This window comes from Lampetra fluviatilis, chromosome 8, assembly GCF_964198595.1.
Source record: "Lampetra fluviatilis chromosome 8, kcLamFluv1.1, whole genome shotgun sequence".
NCBI classification, from domain to species: domain Eukaryota; kingdom Metazoa; phylum Chordata; class Hyperoartia; order Petromyzontiformes; family Petromyzontidae; genus Lampetra; species Lampetra fluviatilis.
This window is the reverse complement of record NC_136282.1, coordinates 14,296,445-14,318,290: the sequence shown is the minus strand read 5'-3', so window position 1 is coordinate 14,318,290 and position 21,846 is coordinate 14,296,445.

The following is a 21,846-nucleotide window of genomic DNA, read 5'->3' as shown; positions in this document are numbered from 1 at the left end:
TTTGTGTTGTTATTGTGAGGTGTAAGCATTGGCTTACAAGGGACGCAAGCCAGGGTTTGGCACCCACGTGGGTTAACGAGAACTGGCGAAGGCTGCAATGGATAGTAAGGTTTTATATTGCGACTGATTTTACAGCTAAATTGTACGGCTTGGTCTGTGTTTGGGAGAGATGTTTACAAGAATTGTTGACGTTGCACTTTCATGCATTATTGTAAGGCATTAAGGGAATATGTTTTGTAACAAATAAAACTCTTTTTTTCTTGCATCAAATAGTGGCGGTGAACGAGACGCGCTCTAAATCCAGCCACCCTGAGTTCGATTCAAGGCCAAAGGTTAAAATAACAAAAAATCAACGGCTAGCGAGAACTCAACTAGGCCTGGGCGCTCCAACTTTACACCGACACGCACTGACGAGTATGGTGAAGTATGGTCAAACAATACCCCCCCCCCCCCCGCGTAACCAGCAAAGTATGAGGAGGCCCTCATTTAGCAGCGTATTCACATGGCCTGTAAATTATTAAAATGATATGAAGACTATCCTTTCTACTTCGATGATAAAATATATAAGTCATTATGTAAGGCTGTGAAAATGGAATGGAGGACTGGTTTTATACGCGAGTATTTTTTTTTATTTAAGGCCACGTTTGTAATTGAGCGCATTGAATGTACCCACATTTTAAAATAAATTTGTTTAAAAAAGAGAGATGTTCTGTACTGACAAAGAAAAAGTATCCTGCTTCATGAACTTGTTTGACTCGAGTCCCACCATTCTTCCAGGGTCAATAAAGTGAGCACCGCTTTATGGGGTTGTCCTATGGATAGACTCGCCCTTGTCACGGGAAAGTGGAATTTCCACTCCTAGCTCAGTGCTGTGAACAGATGAGCACTGCCTCAATGCCCGTTTGAACAGGAAATCACTTTTACTTTTCTTTTAAAAGATATCAAATATTTTTTACTCGTTAGTTAATTCACCCACGCGTGCGTTCATACAGCCGTAACGATGGGATTGACTTTGTCTGGCATGAGGCCTGCTCCGTGTTTTGTCTCAGATTATGACTCGAGACCCGAGTCTGTAGTGCATGGTGACCAGCAATGAAGACCACTGATATGGTCAGGCACATAAACAAACTAAACTTTTATAGACATTGGTAAGGTTATTGGAACTTGGGAAAAGATGTAGGGGAGCGAGTTCCACAGACAGAAATATGACCGTACTCACGATTGCTTTCTTTCGTATGGCAACGAGTTGGCTGGTAATGTGTATGTGTTCATGTCGAGGTTAGTAAGTGAGCCAGTGGACGAACATCTTCTGGAATAGCATCGAAGTGAATATCTGAAACGCGACTGGCGAATGATTGAAGCAGGCAGTTGCATTATTATGTCTCTGAAGTTTTACCGTACTGTTTGAAACCCAACTCACGTTTCCTATACAGTATTCCGTTAATAATCTAGGATCCATTAATTATGGGGGAAACTGAAAGCAGGTTCTCCTGTGGGGTCGGCAATTTCATTGCTCGTTCGGGACATTGGTAATGTCTCAGGTTGATCTCCACCAAGTTTCGGGATTGAATGAGGGCGCTTTGAGGGCTTGTGCTTGATCACAGGGACGGGTTGCAAAGCTGTACAGACTTACGGAGATTCTGAAGGTCCTCTTGAATTCCATCAGTTACGTTTGGCCATAGCGTAGGTGTGCATACACGCGCGTGAGACGCTCTCGCTTCGAATGCTTTGCCAGGAGATGTGTCCGGCAGAATTAGCCGGCAAGTCGGCAAGCTTCTCGTCGTTTTTAGTGTCCCGCTTACGATGGCGCAATCGTGGCATTGGGTTGGGTGTCTACAACCCTTTGTTGAGGGTGCTGCTAGTCCATCAGAATTCAAGGTAAGACAATGGGGGGGGGGGGGGGGGCTTATTCTAAAGTCGATCCGTGTAAGGAAGCAATAGGGCTGATGTGTTGCACTGGCAACATGTGTACACAGCACGGTCATTGAACAGGTTGAACAAAGTACGGATGATAACGGGCAAATTGGTTGAATGAATCCTCAATATTGGCGAAGGTGTCAAGGTGTGAAAGTTCATGGGAACAATGACTATGATAGTAGCGGTAGAAGGGTGACACGGAAGTGGCTGGTTGAGGGCCAGTGACTGGACAAAATCAGCGATAGCAGAATCATCAATCAACCAAAGTGATTTATGTTGAACCACATCGTGCTGAATCATGTAGGAACTAAGAGCTCCACCCATGAAGTGACGTTATTTCAGCCTCAGCTGAACTCGTGCTTTGTAGAATCCGTGACGTGATGTGTGAAAAGAGAAGTCAGATTATCAATGTTGTGTTGCATCAACATCTATGCTGAAAATGTTGCCGAGTTCGCGATTATCAGGGCATGCAATTGGCTGCCATCCCAAACGCAAGATCCTCCTGAAAACAAAATCATTGGCATCATCTCATCAGCCATAATCTATCCACTACTGTATGAACGCTTTCCTGAAATAACAAATGTTATTATCTTCCTAGGTTCGTCTCTTCACATTCTCCAAACATTCTACACCCGAATGTGAATTAACAAATGAATAATTACACGTGCATGCTGCGAATGGAAGGACATACTCTGTGCCAAAGTGAGGAGCGGGGTTTTGGAAATCACGGTGGAGAGAATTCTCACCACCAGTGGCTCCCAAACTCTGCCCGCTCGTGTAAAGCCCCACTTCAATCCAGTACTGGATGAGAGCCTTCCAAGATCTGTTGGGATCGTGCATATTCCGGCCGATCTGGTCCATATCAGTTACAATATATACTACGTCAGTGGTTCTTAACCTTTACTGAAGCCTTGCACCCCTTTGGTTCTCAATTGTAAAAAAAAAACTATATGTTCAGAAATACGTAGGTTTGGTGAAACAAACTAGTTGTACCTACGTGTCTGTGCTAAATTTGTCTTTCGATGATTTATCTTCTAAATAAAAAACTGCCCATGTCTCACACCCCCAGGGGGTGCGTGCACCCCAGGTTAACAACCACAGCACTACATCAAAATTATTAACTTATGATTTCAATACAATACAACAATACAATACAACAGTACAATACAACAATACAATACAACAATACAATACAACAATGCAATACAACAATGCCATACAACAATGCAATACAACAATGCAATACAACAATACAATAACAATACAATAACAATACAATAACAATACAATAATACAATGCAACAATACAATACAACAATACAATACAACAATACAATTCCGTCCATTCGCCACTAAGTGACGATGGCGTCACCACGGTGCCCGTGCCAGGCCAGGTGCACTTTGAGGCCACGTGAGGTGTTGAAGGCTCGCTAGCAGGTCACAGCACAGACCCATGTGCCCATGTGTTGACTGACTAAGATGACTGGCAGATGCCTCAGCTGTACCCCCTACTTTGCCCACTTGCTACATTTTAGCTGCCCTGCACTCTGCTCGTTGTTGTGAGCGTCGCTCCGTTGCTGTTGGAGGGCGACTGCCTCAATTTATGATTGCATGCACATCTACAAACGCACATGCAACTATACATCTCAACGTTGAGTCATTGTTAGCCCAAATGGGGATAACTAATTGCAAATCTCACGTTGCCGCCAGTTGCCAAGCCATGGTACGCTTACCGGGGTTTGGTAACCACTGCCCTAGAGTTTTCGCAGAGGCAGATCGTGATTAAATATTGACCCAAAAGTATTTGCAAAGTTGCAGTGGCAGGGCGTGTAAAGCAAATGACAGTGGCCTCCAATGATTTATCTCTCGACAGCCACAGACTATATCAGCTGCGCGCTGTAAACACAAAGCGGTGGCTCTAAAAGCCGTGGCAGTAATTGTCTTCTTCAATATTTGCTTCGTCGAGGCGTGGAGCGGTGGGGCAGTGGTGGGCGCACTGGTGCCACAACTCTGCCGGTGGGTCCCTAGTTCGATTCCCGGCCACGTCTAACGTCAGCGGCGAGAGATATGTGAACGGGTCCTAAGCTTACCCTCCTTCAACGACAATCGCTGTGACCGACGCGACTTGGGAAGGTCTTAATCCCAGCTTGCCACGGCCAAACTCACGGTGGAGAGATGTTAACCCCCTCACCTGGTATGCAGGAGGTCGTGGGTTCGACCCCGACCCTGATGCCTGCTGTATATTTGGAGTTTGCTTGTTATCGCCGTGGTCGCGTGGATTTTTCTGCGGGTCCTCCGGTTTTTCCCTCCACATTTAGAATCAACATGCGTTGAGAGTATGTGGCTCCTATAAATTCCCACATGATCAGCCACTTCGTTGAGCTATCATTTGTGACCAGGTCGCTTCTGAAAAAGAACTATTTAGCTCAGTGGGCTTTACCTGTTAAAATAACAAAATAGTGAAAGTATAGTTAGTTAAATCCGGAGTTATTTCGCAGTCTCCCCAGGCCAATCACAACCGCGAAGTGTATATCTTGTACTGGTAGGAACGAAGTGAACCAGCCTACAATAGATTATATCGTCCGTCCGTCCGTCCGTGTAGCAGCATCGCCCCCTACTGCAAACACTTGGCAGGACCCTACAAAAACCTTTACACTCAGTGACGCTTTCCTGGCTAAACAAGTGTAACATTCCCTTATAATTCCCTGAGATAGCTTTTAATTAAAACATTCAAATTAAAAATTTACTCACAGCGGCCTAAAGCCTACAGCTAGGCCTAAAGCCTAGAACTAGGCCTCAAACTCTCCCTTCGTATCGTCCGATTAGGTGTAGCAGCATCGCCCCCTACTGCAAACACTTGGCAGGACCCTACAAAAACCTTTAGACTCAGTGAGGCTTTCCTGGCTAAACAAGTGTAATAATACATGATGTTGGTATTCTTTGGTTATTCGTTCCTACCAGCCCACCCCGCAGGGCCCTGTTCATAAAATGACAACGAAAACGATATCTTATCATGAAGTTGCAACACAATATCAGCACCAGATCTCGGCCAGGCAGGTGGTAACGCTACCCTAATGCAGCAGTGGAGTGATATTGGCTGATGATGAATGACCTTCAGGACTGCGAGGTCAGAGCACCCCCCCCGCACCCCCCCCACCACCCCTCATCACGCCTGGGCGGCCCGACTCAGTCCGGCAGGGAATCTAGGAAAAGAGGGGCGAGGCAAAGCGTCTACTGGGCCTACTAATAATGAGCACTTCATCTGCACGAACTAAAGAATAAATAGGGCAAACTTTTGAAAGGATGATAACAAAACAACAAAGAGCATTCTGTGAAGCTACTGTGTAAATGTTTGCTTCGCAAAGGCAGATGAATCAAGTTTTTAGCAGAGGTGTGGACTCGAGTCATGTGACTTGGACTCGAGTCAGACTCGAGTCATGAATTTGATGACTTGCGACTCGACTTGGACTTGCATAACAATGACTTTGTCCCACCTCTGGTTTTTAGCATAAAGGATCTTATCAGACCATCATAATGACAGCGATATCCCGCCGTGTTGACCTCTGTTGCCATGACAACTGCGCAACCCCGTCCCCGCATCGGAGCCGTTGATTGTGCAAGAAGAAAGGACAGTCAGTCATCGATCCAGTCAGTCATCTATCCAGTCAGTCATCTATCCAGTCAGTCATCTATCCAGCCAGTCATCTATCCAGTCAGTCATCTATCCAGTCAGTAATCTATCCAGTCAGTCATCTATCCAGCCAGTCATCTATCCAGTCAGTCATCTATCCAGACAGTCATCTATCCAGTCAGTCATCTATCCAGTCAGTAATCTATCCAGTCAGTAATCTATCCAGTCAGTCATCGATCCAGTCAGTCATCTATCCAGTCAGTCATCTATCCAGTCAGTCATCTATCCAGTCAGTCATCTATCCAGTCAGTCATCAATCCAGTCAGTCATCTATCCAGTCAGTCATCAATCCAGTCAGTCATCTATCCAGTCAGTCGTCAATCCAGTCAGTCATCTATCCAGTCAGTCATCTATCCAGTCAGTCATCTATCCAGTCAGTCATCTATCCAGTCAGTCATCTAGCCAGCCAATAATCTAGCCAGCCAATCATCTAGCCAGTCAGTCATCTATCCAGTCAGTCATCTATCCAGTCAGTCATCTATCCAGTCAGTCATCTATCCAGTCAGTCATCAATCCAGTCAGTCATCTATCCAGTCAGTCATCTATCCAGCCAGTCATCTAGCCAGCCAATAATCTAGCCAGCCAATCATCTAGCCAGTCAGTCATCTAGACAGCCATCCAGTCATCCAGCCAGCCATCCAGTCAGCCAGTCAGCCAGGCAACCAGCCAAACTTTTTTTTTAAACCCATGGAACCTTTTTGCTAGTATCAAACTGATGACCCTTTCTGGCAATAAAACAAATAGATACCTTCTGCTTTGCAAAAGGTATCTATTTGGTGTTTGAACATCTGTTATTGCCAGCGAGGGTAAAGCATATTGTTAATCTTTCATCGGGCTTTTCTTTCGAATGAAGTTTGAAGTTGCTCTGAATTGCAGAGCCAGGTGCAACTTTATTTCCCCAGTGTCGCATGCTCGATTGGACGGAGCAAAACACGGGGGCAACGTTGTTACAAGCAACGTTCATCATCATCATCAGCTGTGACAATATTACCCCTGGATAAACGCTTGTCCTAATTTCTCACCGCCTCCCACGATCCTGCAATGTAACAATCCAACTCAGCGCCCACACTAGGGCGAACTTCCATTACTCCATCTCTCTCTCTGTGGGACGTCCTTACCGGACACGATCCCTCCCTGGGCTCTCACTGGATCGTTATTCTTGACCCATCCCGCCAGCATCCCTTCTCGTCCGTGAAGTGTTCTGCCGAGGCCCACTTGTCCAAGCAAGTTAGAATCATGTATTTAACCTGGGCGCCATGCCTCATATACAGGAGGTTCGTGGGTTCGATCCCGACCTTGACGCATGTCTAGTTCGAGTTTGCGGTGTCTCTCTTTCCCCGTGGCCACGTGGATTTTTCTCCGGGTCCTCTGGTTTTTTCCCTCCACATTTAGAATTTGACTGCTATATTTGTGGTCAGGTCGGTTCTGAAAATGAGCTCTATAGCTCAGTGGGCCTTACCTGGTAAAATAAAAACTAGATCAGTGGCACCAGCGTATTTTCTCCGATCCGTGTATTCCTCTTTCTGCCTCTCAGTGGAAACTCCGAGCGTGCATCTCCACGCATTTACCCAAATTGCTTCTCTGCGCCTTTGAAAATTTTCAAATTAATTTTGTTCCATTTTCCTCGTTCGCGTCCATGTTTCTGGACATTATATATCTCTCCCTCTAAAAAAAAGTGGCACCGTTTAACTTTGTCGTAAAAAAAAATGACTCAACACTGACTCCCCCCACCTCACCCAACCCTCCCTGCAACCTCGAGCAAATTCCGTGGCCTCATTTCCTAATCACGGCTTGGAGTGAGAAAATGTGCAGCTCTTGCTATCTCCACCAGAGGAGGGATTGACCTTTTCTCTCTCCAAATTAAGTAGAACATCTACTGTGTACAGCAGAGCCCTGGGATCTTTGCTTCTTGATAACGGAATGGAGTCTGGCAATTTAATGCATAACATCCGTAAGCATATGTCTTATAATAGCCTTTTTCCTGTGTGTGCTTCTGCCTTTGTGTGTGCGGGGGTTGGGGGGGAGCGGTAATGTAGCGGTTAGCGCGCTGCACTACAAACCCGGTGATTCGTTTTTGATACCCACCCACGGCCAACACCAGCGACGATTATAATCTGAACCGGTCCTGGGACTCCCCCAGGTCGACTCAGCCTCAAAATGAGTACCTCGTGTGGTGTGTAAAACATCGCCACTGGGGTGGCAAAGGCGGCCGGGCGTGGTGCTGGCCATCCACCCCCTCGTTAGCCGTGCCGGCCTTCATAGGTGCTCGCGAACAGCACTTGCCCTAACAGTCTGTTAAGGCTATAAGGGGAATCTTTGTATCTATGTTTTGCGTGTGTGGGGAGAGGGGGTGGTTTCCATAAACAGGCCACCACTTGGACTTCCAAAATTCCACACCCGGTCATCTCTGCAGGTCCATACACTGGGCTTACAATGAAAAGTATTTTTTTTATATATCATATTGAGATTATTAAAGTATTTAGATGATATACCAATTACACATATTAATTAAAGTTGTTGTTATCACTGAGGAGAAATTAATGATAGAAATAAAAATTAACTTGTCATAAATAAAAATGCTACAAACTAGCAGCCTGCACGTTCTTAGGACGTGACCGTCCATCCGGCCGGTCATCCAGCCAGTCAGCCAGGCAGCCAGCCAGCCAGCAAAACTTTTTCGAATAAAGTATGATAATAACGACACTGCTGTCCCTGTAGGTGCAGGGTACATCCACCACTTTAGGAACTATTGTCCCAAATCCTAACGCCGAACCCCTAAACTTATCAAAATAAATTATTTATTTTACTAGATAAGGCCCACTAAGCTATACCTGGCCATAAATAATAGCTCATCGAAGTGGTTTATCACATGGGCATTTATAGTCGCAAAATACTCTAAACGCATGTTTATTATTGTGGAGGGAAAAACCAGAGGACCCGGAGAAAATGCCACACAACCACGTGGAGAGAGAACATGCAAACTCCAAATATATATAGGCGTCAGGGTCGGGATCGAACCCACAACCTCCTGTGCACCAGGCGAAGTAGTTAACATCTCGCCACCGTGGCGCCCCCGTTTGGCATCTGGAGAAACAAAGACGGCCAGGCCATTAAAAATCGCATTCCCACTACAACTAGTTTCAACAAATGTTGCTTTTCCATTCCTGTCATACGAAAGAGAAGAAAGTCGATTTAACACGTGGGCTTTGGCGATCAATATTATCCACAATAAAGGGTTGTTTTAGTTTAGATCGCGTAAATATAAATGTGTCTTTGTAATCGTCAGCGAAACGTCACAATACTCAAATTCATCTTCTTGGTTCTTTCGGTAAAGTCACGTAGAAGGGAAGTAATAAAATAATAAAAATCAAACATGTTTTATTTTTATTATTTTTTTATTATTTTATTACTTCCCTTCTACGTGACTTTACCGAAAGAACCAAGAAGATGAATCCCTGCAGTCACGAAAGCTTTAAATCGAAAAACAGTACTCAAATGGTAAATGTTGTGGGTTTTCCTCCCCAACCCACCAGTGTACTGAAGTAGTCTCACTGATCTTACTAATTGGCCGTGTCGGGTGGTGGCGGGTTTAACGACACATTTACGCGATCTAACCCAACAACAACAACAAAAACCCCCTTTCTTTATGAAGAACGTCGCTCCATATTGTGCGGTGAGCTCAAGAATAGTTTCGGATTCATGAATGCGTGCAGCGTGAACATTTACGATCATTTAAACTTTTAAACCTCAGGGTTCAGAAGGCCGTGCGCGCCGCCTGGTGGTTACACGGAGAGCGAAAACAAATCTCAACATTTGTCAAAACTGTGACCTTTAAAATAGAAAATAATATATTTATGATAAGCAACGTTTCGTGCAATGGCCCTTCGTGACGGCACACATAGAGAGGCGGGAGAAGCCGAGTGGACGGCTATTGAGATCCGTATCGAGAGCCGGAGCGATCCGTGTCGAAGATTGCGTCGTTTGCTTTCTTTGTATTGTGACTCCGCTCGTTCACCGAGCAAAGTGTCATTGAGGCTCAAGAGTCGTTTTAAGGAAGTTCCTGCCACGCAATGGGGGCGCGGTGTGTGGGGGGGGGGTGCTGGGGGTTACTGTGTGTTATCCCACTTGAGTAATTTTGCTGGTTGGTGTTTCAAATAATAAGATAGACGACAAATTGTTCAGAATGTGGCAGTTGGGTGCTCATCCGAACCTCACGACGTGACCACGTGCTTCTCCTGTTCTCTTATCATTACACTCGTCGTGAAACGGGTTGAGTTTAAGCGCCTTCGACACGTTTTTGTGTTAATGCCTTGCATGGGCTGGCAGCACGAGTTAATTCGTCCGTACCACCCCCTTCAAGGCCCGTTAATATCTGCAGACTGCGCCCTTGTGCGAGTCGCTCGATCCCGACTGCGTTCCTGGGGTGAGCGTCCACTTGCCGAGTCTGCGCGCCACGGTTTGTGGAATTCCCTCCCGTTCGAAATGTGTTGATCCGACAATGTGGATACTTTTTAAGTCTCGTCTAAAAGCAACATCGTCTTAAGTCAGTTTAATCTACTTCGCTTCTACTTCTCTCTTGGACTTTCCTTATTCTTACAAGGCGCCTTGGGACATTTGCGGAAGGAGCCACACAAATAAATGTTAATTATTATTATTATATAAATGATTATTACCCCAATTGAGTAATTTGCGGGTATTTTTTTAATATTAGGAAGCCACTGGAGCTATGCACTTTTTAAATCTAGATTGAAAACTAATACTGGTAGGAACCTCCTGGTTACATCAGCCCACAGGGGGTTGTTGTGTCCGTCGTGCAGGGATGGGCTGGGTGGGGAGGGAGGGGCTGGGTGGGGAGGGTGGGGAGGGGCTGGGTGGGGAGGGTGGAGCTGGGTGGGGGGTGGGAGGGGTCAGGCTGGGTGGGGAGGGGCTGGTCACCCCGTGGTGCCCTTGTGAAACTCAACGTTTAACCTACTCACGCCGGCTTGTGCCCGCCCTCACAGTCGGCCATATTTGCGGAATACACCACGCCGCCATTGACCCTGGCCATTGACCGAGCAACCCAACGTTCCTACCAGCTCCCTCCGCAGGACAATGTGTTTTATTTGGAACTGCTTTTTGTGTGTTTAGTTTGTTGTTCTCCCTCCGGGATCTTCGATCGACACTGTTAGCTACGTACGGTGCGAAAGAAGTTCAACATACATACAAACATTGGATTGTTTGACCAATACCAGTTAGAGCTGTTGTATTTGTGTAGCGAAGAGAGGAAATCGGGAAACGTGCAGGAAACCCGTGCAGAATTGGGGAAGAACACACCCCTAGGTCGACTCAGCGTCAAATCAGTACCTGGTACGGTGTGTAAACATTGCCACTGGGGAGACAAAGGCGGTTGAGCGTGATGTTGGCTCCCCACGCCCTCGTGTGCCGTACCGGCCTTCATAGTTACACACAAATACAAAGATCCCCCCGTATAACCTCAACAGACTGTTGGGGCAAACGTTGTTAGCCAGCACCTATGAAGACACACACACACAAACAACACATATACACGGTAACGGAATCAGACAGCATACAACAACCACGTGCATATCGCGGTGGGCCTGAGCAGTGGCGCAGCGAGAGAGTGTGCAGACGATGCAGAGTCTATGGCAATAGAGAAGGAGAGGGGAGGGGCGGGGGGCGGATTGCATCGGGGGCCCCCCACTTCATTGCCTGCACGAGTGCCCATGCCAAACCCATGGGTGGAAAAAACCCGATTTTTCAGCGGCAGGCATCGGGTTTTTTTTTAATACAATTAAACCCGATTTCGGGGAATTAAAAGCTGGTCTAATGAATACGAAACTCTGATCCAAGGCTTAGGCTGCTTCCTCGTCGGTGCTGCTATCATCGTACTCGGGGGGCCGTCGGGCACTTGGTAGTCGTAGAATGCGGCGGGCAGGTTGGTCGTGATGAACACGAGGAGCTTCTCCTCCACAATCGTGGGCGCCAGTGAGTTCCTTAGCGTGGAACGGATGAAGCCCATCGAATCCCAAACACCTTCATCGTGAATTAATCTGGGTGTGTTGAATCTGTGTGTGTGTTGAATCTGTGTGTGTGTTGAATCTGTGTGTGTTGAATCTGTGTGAGTTGAATCTGTGTGTGTTGAATCTGTGTGTGTGTTGAATTTGTGTGTGTTGAATCTGTGTGTGTTGAATCTGTGTGTGTTGAATCTGTGTGTGTGTTGAATCTGTGTGTGTTGAATCTGTGTGTGTTGAATCTGTGTGTGTTGAATCTGTGTGTGTTGAATCTGTGTGAGTTGAATCTGTGTGTGTGTTGAATCTGTGTGTGTTGAATCTGTGTGTGTTGAATCTGTGTGTGTGTTGAATCTGTGTGTGTTGAATCTGTGTGTGTTGAATCTGTGTGTGTTGAATCTGTGTGTGTGTTGAATCTGTGTGTGTTGAATCTGTGTGAGTTGAATCTGTGTGTGTTGAATCTGTGTGTGTGTTGAATTTGTGTGTGTTGAATCTGTGTGTGTTGAATTTGTGTGTGTTGAATCTGTGTGTGTTTAATCTGTGTGTGTTGAATTTGTGTGTGTTGAATTTGTGTGTGTTGAATCTGTGTGTGTGTGTGTGCGTGTGTTGCATGCGTGCGTGTTGAATATGTGTGTGTGTTGAATCTGTGTGTGTGTTGAATCTGTGTGTGTTGAATCTGTGTGTGTGTTGAATATGTGTGTGTGTTGAATCTGTGTGTGTTGAATCTGTGTGTGTGCGTGTGTGTTGAATCTGTGTGTGTGCGTGTTTTGCATGCGTGTGTGTTGAATCTGTGTGAGTTGAATCTGTGTGTGTTGAATCTGTGTGTGTGTTGAATTTGTGTGTGTTGAATCTGTGTGTGTTGAATCTGTGTGTGTTGAATCTGTGTGTATTGAATATGTGTGTGTGTGTGCGTGTGTTGCATGCGTGTTGAATCTGTGTGTGTTGAATCTGTGTGTGTTGAATCTGTGTGTGTGCGTGTGTGTTGAATCTGTGTGTGTGTTGAATATGTGTGTGTTGCATGCGTGTGTGTTGAATCTGTGTGTGTGTTGAATCTGTGTGTGTTGAATCTGTGTGTGTTTAATCTGTGTGTGTGCGTGTGTGTTGAATCTGTGTGTGTGTTGAATCTGTGTGTGTGTTGAATCTGTGTGTGTGTTGAATCTGTGTGTGTTGAATCTGTGTGTGTGCGTGTGTGTTGAATCTGTGTGTGTGTTGAATCTGTGTGTGTTGAATCTGTGTGTGTTGAATCTATGTGTGTTGAATATGTGTGTGTTGAATCTGTGTGTGTGTTGAATCTGTGTGTGTTGAATCTGTGCGTGTGTGTTGAATCTGTGTGTGTGCGTGTGTGTTGAATCTGTGTGTGTGCGTGTGTGTTGAATGTGTGTGTGTTGAATGTGTGTGTGTGTTGAATCTGTGTGTGTGCGTGTGTGTTGAATCTGTGTGTGTGTTGAATCTGTGTGTGTGTTGAATATGTGTGTGTGCGTTGAATCTGTGTGTGTTGAATCTGTGTGTGTGTTGAATCTGTGTGTGTGTTGAATCTGTGTGTGTGTTGAATCTGTGTGCTTTGAATCTGTGTGTGTGTGCGTGAGTTGACGTGGGACTCCCGGAAGGCATCCGAGTGTCAAGATTCACCAGTTCTCCTTTGGAGCGTGCGATGAGACAGAGCTCATTTCTCGTAAACGTCTCTGAGCACACGCCACTGCCACCCCTTGCGACGCTGACGCCACCCTAAATTTAAACCCGTGACCGCACCGATGACACGGAGAGCGCCCGCAGACGCGCTGGGGCTATTTTGGGCTCGCGGCTCAACCGCGTGGCTAATTGCAGCTACAATTACAGCATCATACGCCGCTCTGCGTCTGTTCTAACCGACCCCCCCTCACCGCCAACCCTCTACACTCCCCCGTCTGTCTGAAAGTTTAAAAGGAGAAGCTTATAGCGCCGAGACGACCAGTACGGAGCGGAGGAAGAGGAGAAAGAGAGAGCGAGAGAGAAGGAAGGGACGGACGGACGAACTTACGAGACGAGGCTGTACTTGATCCAATCAATTGATCTACCAATAAGCAGCGGCTAGTCGGTATAGCAATAATCTCAGAAAGCAGCTTCTGCATCAGTAGCTGCAGCAACAGCAGCAGCAGCCTCAGTAACAGCAGCAGCAGCTTCATAGCTCATCGGATTTCTCCGGGATAAATACAAAATTTGATTCTGCATTAGCAGGGCCAGCAGAGAAGCAAGCAGCGGCAACAGCCTCTGCAGCATCAGCATCACCATCAGCAGCTTCTGCAGCAGCAGCAGCGGCAACAACAACAACAACAACCACCGCAACATCCACGATCACATCCGCGTCGCCTCTCGAGTCGCCGGTATCGCGACGTTTCCTGCCGCCTCTCCCTCGACAGCGATGTCGACGACGACTACGACGATGATGATGATGGAGGAGGAGGTTTTTCCCAAGCTGCCTTCGCGTTCTCCTCGGCGCCTCCACCGCCGTCGGGTGTCGGGAGGAGGAGGCCACAGCGTGGGACGCCGCTTCATGACGCAGCCCGTGACCCTGGCGGAGATCCGAGAGACGGACGAGGAGGCGTACTGCTCCCGCGGGAACTCCACCACCACCACCAACACCGGCGGTGATGATGATGTGAAGAAGGAGGAGGAGGTAGAGGAGGAGAGGGCGCGTCGGAATTTCAGCAGATTCTTGGAATCGCTCGGCCGGAGAGGTTCGTGTCCGTCGGCCCGGCTGGAACGCAGCGAGATCCTGGCTTGATCATCGGCCCGTGACGATGCCAAGAAGGGCATTGCCCCGAAACGTCGCCTGTTTTTTTTTTGGGGGGGGGGGTTGGTTTAAGGGGCCCGGGGCAAACCCCACACCGTGTGCTCCCCCCCCCACCGACGCCTTCACCTAAACCGGGAGTATTACATCTGATACCGCGACGTCGAAACGTGCCCCCCCCCCCCCCCAGCGCGGGGCCCGGGGCAGTCGCCCCCATTCGCGGTACCCGAGGGACGGCTCCGACGACGCCCATCGCTTCATTGGACTACATTTACGGCAATATTTATTGTTACTTGATACACATTTTAATTGGTGGGCACTGGGGGCGGGGGGTTAGTGAAAGGGGACCCGTGAAAGGGGGCTCCGCTTTCTTTTAGACATCGGGACAATCGCTGGACGCGATGCAGAGACTGTGCGGGTGAAGTATGGCGTGTTCGCGCACGCCCGTGATGACCGGGGGTTGGTGGATCACGTCGAGATTTGTGAAACTCGTATCCGCTGCCCGGCTGGCTGCGAGGGTTCCGGTAATGGGGAGGTGGAAGTCCAGCAGGTGAATTTTCATGAATCCATCTGTGCGGAGCTGTGCGCGTGTTTTATATGGTTGGTGAGCGTTGGGTGTTTTTTTTCGCCCGGTCCTGCGGTTTATATTCCTTGAGAAAAAAAAAATAAACCCGCTCATTGATGTGGAATTGATCAAACATCCAATGGCAGGACCCTCTTAAAAAATAAACAAAAGTTCTGTCACATGAAGGTGTTGAGATGTATGCACCGACCCTAAAGAGAATCTGGATGTCGTCAACATTAACACGGTTTTGATGAATCACACTCACGATACTTTTATTTAGTGATGTTGCTGCTGCTGCGTTTGTCATTGTGTGCAAATACAAACTAAACACATTCGTCAATAACACGGTGGATTTAAAAATAAGTATTTTTATAGGCGACGTTTCGGGCAATACACCTTCTGCATCTTTTCACCGAGGTGTTATTGGCAATTGTGAGTTTTTTTTTATTATTTACGGAAATATTTAACACTGATGTCGAATTAATCGCGTTTATCTGCACTACGGTATTTAGTAACAATTGTGTTAAATAGATGTGATTTTGTATTATTAAGCGTGATACATGCCACCGGGTCTGTAGAAGTAATTAGGGTCAAATGTATTTATTCAGATTGTGCGCGTGTATGTGCATCACTGTTACACTCTGAAGCCACTTTGAAGTCACGTGTCGCACCAAGGTGAACCTAGCCTGGCACAATCGCCGAGGTGACGACGCCACTGCCCTTTGTGAATGGCAGCTACTCTTGTCATGCGAGCGATATTACAACCGCAGCATTTTGCTAAAATGTATTAATATTTTCTCAAGGCATAGATGACTATTATTGTCACGTAGCCGAGATGAATTAAAGATGATTTGTTTGAGTCTGTGTTTGTACTTTGCTAGTGTTCTTTCTCCAGTGCAATGTCGCATATCCGTCATTCGCGTATCCGCCCGGACTAATTCACCGCTCGCTCCCAGTTCCATATTTGTGTCGCTGCCATTCTATAGGGACGCTCACGCATCCAAACATTTTTGCGCATTATTCTCAACTCACTTTCCAGCGAGTCGGAGATCAGGTAACAGCGCCGCCACCACCAAAGACAAAGATCCCCCGTATAGCCCGAACAGGCTGTTGGGGCAAGTGCTGTTAGCGAGCACCTATGAAGGCCGGAACAACACACGAGGGGATGGGTGGCCAGCACCACGCACGGCCTCCTTTGTCTCCCTCGTAGCGATGTTTACACACCTGGTTCTTTCGGTAAAGTCACGTAGATAGAAAATGAATAAATCACGACGTTTCGATCGCAACACAAGCAACCGTCATCAGGTGAGACAAACACAGCAGTAGAACTGCTGACGCAGGAGGTACTAATTTGAGGCTGAGTCGACCTAGGGGAGTCTCGGAGCCGGTTCAGATAATCGCCACTGGTGTTGGTGACCGCGAGCGGGAATCGAACTCGGGTTCGTAACGCAGTGTAGCGCTAACCGCTACGCGACCGCTCCCCACATACTGCAGCCGCGTACGCGGCCACACGAAGAGAGACAGAGAGACGGACACGCGTGCACAAGGACAAACCCCCTCGCGTCGCCTTTAGCAGGCTGTGGTTGGGGCCAGTGCTGGTAGCGAGCAGCACCTGTGGAGGCCGGACACGGCACACGAGCGCTACGTCGGACAGACAATCGGAGACGATCGTCAGTAGTGTCCGGGGGAATCGAACTCGGGGGGTCTTTGGGTTTCGGAGCGCAGAGCGCGAAGCGCTCGCACCACCGCAGTCCTCAACGTGACCGGAGGGGGGCGATAATCGACCACCCAAGCGAGAGAGGGAGAGGGACAGTGGCCTACAGCAAACATGCTTCCGAACTAAATGTAGTCCAACTTTACTAATTCTGGGTCACCGAGAATGAAAATGATGGTTAAAATTGCTGATTGGTTCTAGTTTTCAAGATATGCTACTGGGTCGCAATATACGACCCTTGACTTGGGAATGGCGGAGGATTAGTGAGTTATAAAAAGGGATCTAAATTTTAACCAGAAATGACAAAATACATTTTTGAATAAATCTACGACTGGGTTTGGACAGGTACTTGCTTTTTGAGCAAATCAATGAATGATGCAATCTGAACTTGGTATTGCGTCATACGTGATATAAATTTCATCATGTTATGCCTAGAAGTCATGGATAATGCAATCATAACTAGGCTTACATCCCTCTGCTGAACAAATTGCCCTACATCAGCTCTAGAAATCATACAGTGTCGTGCTCTCTTGTTTGTCAGTGTTTGATTTTGCAAAGGGACACATTTCTCTTCTGTAAAGTCACGTAGAAGGGAAATAATTAAATAAGAAAAGGTAACAATTATTTATTTATTTATTATTTCCCTTCTACGTGACTTTACCGAAAGAACCAAGAAGATGAATCCCTGCAGTCACGAAAGCTTTAAATCGAAATTTGGACACATTTCTGTTTAGCCAAAGTGAGCAGAGATGCCTCGTAATTGTGTGAACGAAGCAGATAACGTCTGCGATGTTTGCGGTGAAGTGACTTAGAATTGCCGGCAGTGGCAGCCACAAGGGACGGGAGACCTCGCATACGACGGCAGAACGTCCATCGCGGAGATGGAGCGATTGACATCGCCATCTGGTGCGTGCAGGTACATCTCAGGCTCGTGAGAGATGGTGGTGGCGGCATTGGAAGGCTTTCATGATATTAACATCTGTCCTCATCCACACATCTAAGCGTCAACGTTGTTTAAATCATCATCATCATCATCACAATAGTTATCAGCCACGATCCATAGCGGTGGAAATTACACATTCCTGCGGCAGGGCTGAGTCTACCCGTAGGGGATGCAGCGATAGTCGTGGGTGTGAGCACGCCGCTCTGTGTGTAGGGTAGTGCGGAGGAGATCGATGTTAGTGGCGTTAGGTCAACAACAACATCCAACGAATCAATCGGAGATGGCGACCTGGCTTGCGAGTGCCATGAAAGAGTTTTGGTTCGCCGGGTGAGTATTCTCTCTCCTCTACAGCGCTGGTTTCCAACCCGTGTTCTATTTAAAATCTGGCTGTCGCCTGATGAAGCTAGTTGTCATTACTGGCAAAACGTCGTACTCAGATTTTAAATGTTGTGGCTTGGCACTCCAACGCACCAGTGTGCTGTATTAGTGACGAATTGGCCACGTTCTGTTTAAGTGACAACCCTTACTAGTTGGTTGTGTCGGTTGGTGGTGGGTTTTAACGACACATTTATATATTTACGCGATCTAACCCGAAACAACTCTGTTATGTATGATATCGCTCGCGAAAGCCTCCTCCGTGTTAAACATACACAGGCGTGGCGGAAACCTCGTCCTCTTTTCGTCCGAATAGGGCTCGCAAATGCCATTGGCGGAGAGCCACTCGATGACGACCCACGGCGCCTGGGTGACCGCTGTCACTTCATAGTGACCGCGATTGGGGGTGGCCATAAACACAGCGGTAGCGGCGTAAAAAAACCCACGGTTTTGTTAGAAACCGTGAAAAAAAATCACGGTTTTGTTAGAAACCGGTTTTGTTTGAAACCGGTTTTGTTTGAAACCGGTTTTGTTTGAAACCGTGATTTTTGTTGTTATTGTTGTTTTGTTTAAAAAAGCCGGCGAAAAAGATCTCGTTGCCACATCACAAGTTTTCCCTCGAGCACCCGATCAGTGCTACGAAGTTGCCCGCAGGCCACGTCGATGGTGGCGCGCGCCCCGCGTGGCCACCACGGGGAGGGGGGCGTGGCCGAGATGAAAAACCGCGTCGGGTCACGACCCACGGGACTTGGACAATAGGTTCCCTCCGCACCTGGTGTAAGGTGGTAGAGCATTAACGAATACGACCCTAACCCTCCGTGACCCTGACGTTGTAATTCCAACCGCTGACCATAAACTCCAACGGTCTCGATGCAACGGCGACTCCAGATACCGTGCCGTTAAACGATTGTATTTTTTTTTATCTCGATTGTCTGTGTGTGTGTCTGTGTGTGTGTTGTTTGTCAAGGTGCACAAGGTGCACAAGGTGCACATGGCCTGGCACAAGCGTCGTGGTGACGTCACCGCCACTTAGTGGCGAATGGCGGCAGTTGTTTGTCTTTTAGTTGTGTGGAGCGGTAGTGCAGCGGTTAGCGCGCCGCACTACGAACCCGGCGTCCCGAGTTCGATCCCCGCATACGGCGAACACGAGGGACCGATTATCCGAACCGGTCCTGGACCTCCCCTGGGTCGACTCAGTCTCAAATGAGTACCTGGTGCGGTGTGTAAACACTAAACATCGCCACTGGGGAGACAAAGGTGGTCGGGCGTGGTGCTCACAGCACTCGCTCTTATCGTGTTTTTCAGGATATACGGGGGATCTTTGTCTGCGTGTTTTAGTTGGGGAATCTATGCGCATAGCCATGCACAACATCTTGCCTCTAAAATGTTTAACGAGCTGCGTTCGGTTCCCGGCCGTGATGGACATTACGTATCTCGCGTCACGGGAGAATCTCACAGTCTCTCAACCTGGCGCGAGAACGTATCTCCGGGAGACTAAAATGAAGCCCAGGCCACGAGGTCACAGTGGCCAGTGGCGCTGGTGTCGACATGTACCACTTCCTTCCTGCCTCTGTTGGGAGATCACGCATTTATGACAGAGTTGACATCTGACCTCAAAGGAGAACTCAACATTTCATCACCAGCACCATCTAACCCCTAGCACTTAATCCAGGTTACACAGACAACGTGTTTTCGGATTGTACCACGTCTTGTTCTGCACGATGTCCGACGTTTCGGGAAGGCGGGGGGACGGGGGGGGGTGGTCCATGAATGGTTCAGAATCGTGGCTGGGGTACTGAACTCGGGAATCGTGGAGTTTCGTAAGCGGAGTGCGCTAACCACTGCGCCACCGCTCCGTTTAGCATTGCACGTCCCGCGAATGAGATTTGACGCCTTCTAAAAAACTTAAATCGGCCAAGTATCGTGGCGCAGGACCCTCCTGAATAAAGTATCTTGAGACTCAGTAAAGATATATATTTGAATAACATTATTTTTACTACTACCTATTCGCAACCGTAAAATATTAATAACCATATTCATCATGTAAGGGAAATACAATACACGTGTTTCTAATAAAACGTGGAATATATTTAAATAAATAAAAGCGCCTACATATTGTAATTTGGCATTTTTTACTGTGCAATTAAGCCGTCATTTGATACAAATGATTGCATGTCAAGTGCCAGACAATGAACTGTACTGTGTGAGTGTATGTGTGGGTGTGTGTACGTAGGTAACAGCACTTGCCCCAACAGTCTATTTAGGCTATACGGGGGATCTTTGTCTTTGTACATAGGTACGACTCAGCCTTTAAATGAGTGCCTGGTGCGATGTGTAAGTCTCGGGGAGACCCCGGACCGGTTCAGATAATCGTCACCGGCGTTGGCCGTGAGCTTGAATCGAACCCAGGTAGCCAGATTCGTAGCGCAGCGCGCTAACCGCTACACTACCGCTCCCCATACACACGCACACGCAACACGTGTACACGAAAACCTCTGGCCACTGCATGTACAAATCGCCGCAAAAGCGAGGGTCGTGCAGCAAACGCGAAGGGTCGCGAAGGTCGAGGCGGGTATCGGGTGTCCCTGATCTGACGAATCGCTTCCTCCCTCCCTCGCCCGCACAAAGGGCTCCCTTCTTGGAGCCGCGAACTCGCCCCGGCCCGAACCCGAACCCACGCGGTCCCCTCTCGTGCCGTGTTGATACAGATGTCGTGTTGTTTATATGGGAGCCCCAACCGCTAGCTACTACTAGTGGGGAGGGTGGGTTGGAGTGGGGGGGGGGTGTTTCTTTATTTGTTTTATTTTTATGAACCCCCAACACAAAGGAGACGAAGATGACCCGTGTCGCTGTATAGGTGCTGTACTACAACAACAACAACCGAGTGGTGGTGGTGGCGCGTTGGTAAGCCCACAACGGCCTGTGGCCACTCAGAGTTTGGAGTGCCTGATGTCTGTTGAGGCTATAGGGGGGGTCTTTGTTGTTTTGCTCAGACTTCATAGGTGCTAGCGAACAACACTTGCCCCAACAGTCTGTTAAGGTTATACGCTTGGGGGTCTTTGTGTGTAACTATGAAGGCCGGCACGGCACACGAGGGGGTGGGTGGCCAACACCACGCCCGACCGCCTTTGTCTCCCTAGTGAAAATGTTTAAACATCGCACCAGGTACTCATTTGAGGCTGAGTCGACCTAGGGGAGGCCCGGGACCGGTTCAGATAATCGTCACTGGTGTTGGCCGTGAGCGGGAATCGAAACCGGGTCGCCAGGTTTGTAGCGCAGCGCGCTAACCGCTGCACTACCGCTCTCCACTATCGGTCACACACAGTCACACACGCACAGCCACGCACAGTCACACACACCCAGTCACACACAGTCACGTACACGCACACACAGTCACACACACCCAGGCACACACGGTCACACACACAGCCACACACACACTCACACACAGTCACACACACAGAGTCACACACACAGAGACTCGGAGTGGCGCCTGCCCTGTTGCGGCGTGAGTGTCGTCAAGGGCCATCTGCGTGCCAAGTCACACACACACACAGACACACACAGTAACACACAGTCACACACAGACACAGTCACACACAGTCACACACAGACACAGTCACACACAGTCACACACACAGAGACTCGGAGTTGCGCCTGCCCTGTTGCGGCGTGAGTGTCGTCAAGGGCCATCTGCGTGCCAAGTCACACACACACACAGACACACACAGTCACACTCACACAGTCACACACACTGCGTGTCATCGCGGCCGCGCGTCAGTTCACGAGGTCCGGCGATAGTGACAGGTCCCAGGTGTGACCACACGTGACAACCACGCGTCTCTCTGGCTTCTCGCCTCTGTCTC